The 7,311-nt window shown below is 35.4% G+C and overlaps 1 pseudogene; it reads left to right on the forward strand.

Moving 5' to 3' along the window:
- The first annotated feature begins 1,628 nt into the window (after positions 1 to 1,628).
- Positions 1,629 to 6,794, forward strand: LOC112778124 (bidirectional sugar transporter SWEET5-like; annotated as a pseudogene).
- The last annotated feature ends 517 nt before the right edge of the window (positions 6,795 to 7,311 follow it).

Here is a 7,311-nt window from a genome sequence, read left to right on the forward strand (position 1 = left end):
TTACATTTGGCAAATTTCTAGTAGTAAAAATAAAAGAACTAGAAAAAAAAATCTTTTTTTGAGAAGTTACAATTTACATCATTTTAAAAAAAAGATATTTTCACATAATAAATAAATAAAAAAATATTTTTATATTATTGTACTCAAACATAATTGATAGATAAAAAAAATTTTTTGCATAATAAGATATTCAAAAATAAAATTACTTTTATTTTTCTAAAAAATTTTTTAAAAAAAATAACTTTAAAAAAAATATATTTTCTTAAAAACTCACTCAAATAAAGTCTTAGTCATCTTTTAAACAAGAAAAAAAATAATTTTTTTAATGATAGATAGAATGCAATAATACTAATATCCAATATAAAAGGTGAAATTTAATATAAAGCAAGACATTAATTACTATTATTCAACTTGTTTGTTTTTTACAATAAACTTTATAAAAGTCGCTTATGCCCAATAATAAAGAAAACCATCTTATTTAATGCATTTTGATTTGGAAATTTATTATAAAATTTTGTTTATTGTCCTTTCATATTTCCTTTGAATAATGTCAACTTTTTGTCTGTAAAACTATTATAGATAGAATGATTGAAAAACTTTAAAATATCATGTAATTTCTTAATCTTGCATATTCTCTAAATAGTTTTAGGGCTAATGATGGCTCCTTTCTCTTGCTAATGCCATGCCAAAATTAAAATCAGTACTTAATTTTGATAATTTTTCAACATTATATACAAAGGTAATGATAACAACTATGATAATATCAAATTAAGTCAATAAAATACCAAAAATTTTCTATTATTCTTGAGGAGGTAATTACATTTTCTTTTAATTTGTTTACTATACACAATATATTGTATTACAAATAATTTTTTGTCACTTTCATGAAAAACTAAAATAGCTGGAGCAATGTATATGACTTATGCTTTTTATTTTTATTTTTATTTTTATTTTTTTGAATTCAAGATATCTTATGGCTGAAGGTGTCCTTGTGATGATCAAGCATTACCTTTGGCAGAGCCATCCCATGCTTCTAATAAAATTTCTCTTTTAGTTAAGATAAATATGGTGATGGTGGCGACAGCAACAACTGCAATGGTAGTAGTAGTGGCGGCGTTGTTAACTGTGGTGGTGGTGGTGGAATCATTGGGGGAAAGAAAGAATAAAAATAAGTAAATAATATAAAAATATAAGAATAAAATTGGATATAAAAAAAGAATTTAAATAATAAGAATAAAATTAAAATTTATATTAAGCATCTAGATAAAATTGAACTCCGTATTAAACTACTCTTTTACTTTAGTCTATAACAACGATAAAAAAGTCTCGTACCTCACAAATTCAACTCAACAGAATACATAAATTTATTTACAATTTTAGTTTTTATTATCTTATTTTATCTTATCTTATCTTTTTTTTTTATTTTTATCTTTCTTTTTAGGCAATGCTCTATATATATTTAATTTTACCTTCATAATTCAATACAATTCAATCAATCAACCATCAATAAAAGTTCTTCATCTTTTTTTTCTATTCTTTAATAATTTTAAGGTGTAGCCGTCAATTCTCCACTCTTCTGCTTACTTAATTCTTTCTCTCTATTTGGGTGCCATTGAAGAAGAAGAAGGATGGTGAGCGCCGCACTTGTTCGTACCGTTATCGGCATTATAGGGAATGTGATTTCTTTCGGCTTGTTTTTCTCACCAGCGCCAACATTCTATCAGATAATAAAGAAAAAGTCCGTGGAAGAGTTCAAACCCGATCCGTATATAGCAACGGTTCTAAACTGTGCGTTTTGGGTGTTCTATGGGCTTCCTTTCGTGCACTGTAAGACCCAGAACTTTTGAAAAGTCTTATTATGATCAAGTCTCAAATCATATAGTTATTTATAGCCTTAATTTCGGAAATCATTTTATTAAAGATAATTAAGGCAAGTTTTGATTTATTGAATTTGAGACGAGTTATGATTTTTATCCAATTTTATAATTATTGGGTTATTTTCTATATTCAGATTATGAATTTGGCAGTTATGAAATAAGAGGGGTTTTACATGATTTGGATTAAATAATTAATATTTTAAATATTAATACTGCTATTTTGGAAAATAGAGAAATTAATTATATTATTTCTAATTTTTAGATTTGGACCTTTTATCGAAAATAATTTGTGAAAATGATGAACAAATGGTATTTTATATATATAATTAGTGTTGGATTTACATTGGGTTTCAATTACTATATTTTTCCCAATTTCATTTGAATTTACTAAATTGTCCCTAACCATAAGTTTCAAAAATGAAACCCTAATCCTTGTAACCCAGCAGCCACCACCCCAACCCCCTTCAGCAACACAAACAATAGCACACGGTTTCCTTTCCCATTTCCAGGAAAGGAAAGAAACAGAAGTAGGAAACGAATTGAGAGGGAAGGAAGAAGGAAGGTTCGCCGGCGTGGAGAGGGAAGGGAGCTCACAGTGCCGCCGTCGCCCTCACCGCGTCGCGCCGCCGCGGCAGTCCACGCGTCCTTGTCACCGTCGCGAGCCTCCTTGCCGTCGCCACCATGAAGCCGCCGATCTAGTCCGAGTAAGAGAGAGATCAAGACAAGCTTTGAGGAAGGGAGAAGCCGCCAGCTCCGTCGTCCTCACTGCTGCGCCACCGTCGGGCCCGTAATCGTGGAGGAAGCACAGCGCCGCCGTGGGTCCATTCTGCCGAACCCGAAGGAGGATGGCCGAGACTGGGCGACGCTGGGAGAGAAGGAAACGCGAGCTGGAGGAGCTGCGTCCAGTCGCCGCCGACGCGCCACTGACCGCCGCCGTTCCGCCGCGCCGAAGGTCCCTTTCCTGCTAGATCTGCCGCCGTCAAGCATGAAGAGAGGAGGAAATGGTGTCGCGAGTTGGGGCTGATCCTTTTGCGGCCGTTGGATCCGACCGGAGAAGGGAGCTGCATCTCTGTGTTTCTGACCGCCGGGAGTGATTCTGTGACTTCCAGGATCACCGCCGGAGCCTCTGGCCGTTTCTGTCACTTGAGACCCCGCTGCCGTCGCCGGAAAACTCTGCTGATAAGGTCTTGTTAATGGATTCTGTTTCTTTTGAATTTCGAGAATACCATAGTCACGGCTTGTTGCTGCAGCGGTCATCTGAGTCGCGTAGAGGGAGAACGAGTCACTGGGTGTCGCCGTACCTGGCCTTCGTTGCCTCTGTTGCCGGAAACAGCCACCGAGTTCTCTGTTTGGTAAGAAATTATGTTTCGAAAAGCCTCGCGTTAGTATTCTGTTGTGTTCGGTTAATGAATATGAGTTTTAATAACATGGGGTCGAGTCCTGATTATTGTATGTTGCGATTAGTGTTGCTATGGTTATTGCGAACGTGGCTGGGAGCTGAGGTCTTGGTTGCCGTCAGTTCGGGTTGAGGCGGAAAGGACTCTGTAAGGCGTTTGGGTTATGGAATTGCGTTTTAAGGTAAGGGCGCTTTCCAAAAACTATGTTTTGTGTATTGGAATTATTACATATGGATACTGGTGTGAGATATTGTGTATTTGGTGATTGTATCGGCCTTATGTATAATTTGATTGTATCGAATGATTATGAATGTTTGTTTGGCTGAATTGTTGTGCGGCTTTGTGAAATGTAATGTTTTGAAGCTGATTCTTTAAATATTTGAAATCTGAGTTTAATCCGTTGAGGATTGGTTTGAATTGAGTCAATTGTTTTGATGATGTGAAAGATAGAATACTCTTTGAAATTCAGCCTGGTTTGCTTTCACTGATTTGGTTTTGATAAATGATTTGTTGCTGAACCGATTCTTTAAAGCTTTGGAAATGAGTTAAATTGATTGATATTGAGTTGATTTCTAAAATAGTTTCCTTGAGATATGCCACTGAGGCGACTGTTGGATTTAGCTTGCTTTTGAATTGATTTCTGGTTTTGGGCTGTTAAAAAGGAATGAGAATCGGTTTAGTTGGGACCCGAACTGGGTGGCAAAAGTCCAAGTTTTAGGGGAGGTGCTGCCGAAATTTCTACAAAATCCTACTCTTGTTTGTAAAGTTATTTAAAAAGGGTTGGATTTGAGAAATTGTATTAATTGATTTATTAAGAGAATATTTATGTTTTCAAGCTTAATCTATTTAATGAACTTTATGCGTTGAGTTCAGCTTATTTAGAAACGAACTATTTGTACAGTTTGAATCACTGAAGGAAAGAATGATGCTCTAATATTGATTTCAATATAAAAAGGAGCTTTTAGTGATTTTAAAGGAATTTAGACTTTTGATTGAGTAATCAAGTTTGAGGCATTTTGGAAGAGTTAGAAAAATGGGTTCCAAAAAGAAACCTGAAAGTGGTTTGATTCAAATGAACCGGTTCCGTTTCAAATGAGTTGATTTTTGGACCGGGTTGGAACTTGTGATTTTGTATGAACGGTTTCATAATAAATTCAGTTTTATTTACTTGAACCGGGAATCTATGATTTTAAAAGTTTCAATGAATTTTAAGGAATTTATATAAGTTGACCTTCCCTAAAGACTTGGGACTCTGGCAAGAAACTTTTGTTATAAAATCCCATTGTTGGATGGGTGATTTTGAATGTTCCCAAAAAGAATCTTTAACTTTCCATGGTTTTGGAAGTTTTGGAAAGAGAATGCCGAGAGTGGCTTTGCTTTAAAAAGGAAACTCACTTTGAGTAAATTTGGCTTATGAGCCTGAGATGATTTGAAAATGAGATCTTCAAAGTCAAGGCTAAAAAGAGTTGAAACTCTATTTCAAGTGAAATGATTTGGGAAAAAGTGATTTATGGCTTAAATGCCGATTTTATGAATTTATGATGTTGAATGTGGAAGTGTTGTTTTGTTGTGAGCCGGAATGGCTATGTATGATTATAAATATTGGTTGGTTCTAGATTGAACCGTGAGCCGGAATGGCTGTGTATGATATGAATATTGGCTGGTTCTGGACTGAACCGTGAGCCGGATGGCTGAGATGGATGTTGATCCATGGATGAGATTGAATGCATGTTTATGCTGAATCATTGATAAATGTGAATGTTGCACTTCCACTATCTGAGATACGAGTTTCCCTGGGTAGTAGCAGTGGCTAGCCACCACGTGCTCCAGGTTGAGACTTGATACTCTGTTGACCCTATGTCGTAAGTGTGGTCGGGCACTGTGAAAGTCCCGGATGAGCTCGCCCCCGTAAATATTCACCAGTGAAGGTGATGGATATGGATCATGATTATGATCAAGTTTATGATGAGTATAACTCGATTTGGGGATGCGCGACAGAGGGACAGTCCAATGGTTAGCTACCAGGACTTGTCGGGTTGGCTCTATAACCGACAGATGATATCATCAGCCATTAGGGACAGGCATGCATCATATGCATCTATGTGACATTGTTTGGGCGTGCATATCATACTTGGTTTGCCTATGTGATTAATTGCTAATTGTTCTACTTGCAATAACTGTTTGTTTGTGCTTGCATCTTCCTTTTTGTGTTTGCTACTGGGACTTTGTTGGATTGTGGTGATTGGTTGATGGTTGGATTGTTTGGGCCTAGGGCCGTGGTTGGAATGATATGAACCGATGGTTGATTTTGGTTTCGTGTTTCTGGTTTGGAATAAAATATGAAAAGCTATTTTGGTACAGTATAGATAAACCTTTTTGAAAGGCTTTGATGTTTTGAGAATAGAATGGTTCCTCTTTCAGAAAAGATTTCCGACTTTACTTTTATTGTAAACCGTTGTTTTTGAAAAGAGGCATAAGACGGTTATAAATCACTGGCACGGTTTATCTTCATGTATCCTATTACAGTAATTCCCAAAAACCCTCTACTGAGAACCCTTTCGAGGATGATGTTCTCACCCCCCCTACATTTTTCCCCTTTCAGGATATGGGCGCAGAAGTTATGAAGAGCTTATTTAATTGTTGTTGTGATGCTCTGTATTGTTTTAGTTATGGTTTATTGTACCCTCACCTTTATCTTGATATATATTCTGTAAGAGGGATAGGAATTGTATTGGTTAATGTTTGTAATATTATTTATATATATTTATGTATATATATGGATGTACTCTTTTTGAGTTGTTGTAAGTTGAATGGTATTTATGGATGTACGTTATCGAATGAAAGTATCTTTGGGAGCGGTATTACGGTTTAAAGTTTTAAACAGGCTCATATTTTAGTATTAATTAATATAAGTGTCATCGTAATGTCCGAACTATCATAGTCGCGCAGCCGGAAGTGCGAGCTTTGGTAGTTAGGGTGTTACATGCACCCTCACAGTGTTCTTGTGGTTACCATCAATGGCGTTGGCCTTGTCTTCGAGTTCGTCTATCTCACCATTTTTTACATTTATGCCACTAACAAAGGACGGAGGAAGGTACTGTTCCTTATGGGATCAGAGGTTTTGTTCTTTGCCGCTGTTGCTTTTATAACGTTGCTGGTACTACATGGCACTCACGAAAGATAGTTAGTGGTTGGTGTACTGTGTGATATATTTAATATCATGATGTATGTCTCTCCTCTTACGATCATGGCAAAGGTTATAAAAACCAATAGCGTGGAATATATGCCATTTTGGCTATCTCTAACTAACTTCCTCAATGGAGTGTGCTGGACAACATACGCTCTCATCCACCCTTTCGATATTTACGTCCTGGTAAGTAATGGAATTGGAGCATTGTCTGGACTAATTCAGCTGATACTATATGCTTGTTACTGTTCCTGTAATAATGGAGAGAATAACGGTGATGGTGATGACAGTGTGTCAACTACAGTTGTTAAGGGAAAGATTGAATTAGTTTGATACATCATTCGATGATGGCACCCTAACAACATTCAAGTTTGGGATTTCTATGATTTAGATTTCTTGGAGTAGTAGTAGTGCGGTTAATAGTGCTATTTTTGTGGTTTAGGAAATTGAGGAATATTTTTATGAATATTTTTAGTTGCTGTTTGTCTACTTTGTTATTTTTAATAGTGCTACTTTGATATAATATATATATATAATAGAACTATTTTATAAAAAAAAATGAAGAACTTTTATTGATTGTTGATTAATTGAATTATATTATTAAATTATGAAGGTAAAACTAAATATATATAAAACATTGCCTTCGAAAGATAAAAGTAAAGATAAGATAAGATAAGAAAATAACATAAAGATAAGATAAGATAATAAAGACTAAAATTGTAATTGAATTTATGTATTCTGTTGGGTTGAATTAGTGGGTCACGAGACTTTTTATCGTTGTCATGGACTAAGGTGGAAGAGTAGTTTAATACTCCGCCTATGCTATACCTGCGGTATATAGCTGATCCCA

The sequence above is a fragment of the Arachis hypogaea genome, chromosome 19 (genome assembly GCF_003086295.3).
Source record: "Arachis hypogaea cultivar Tifrunner chromosome 19, arahy.Tifrunner.gnm2.J5K5, whole genome shotgun sequence".
NCBI classification, from domain to species: Eukaryota; Viridiplantae; Streptophyta; class Magnoliopsida; order Fabales; family Fabaceae; genus Arachis; species Arachis hypogaea.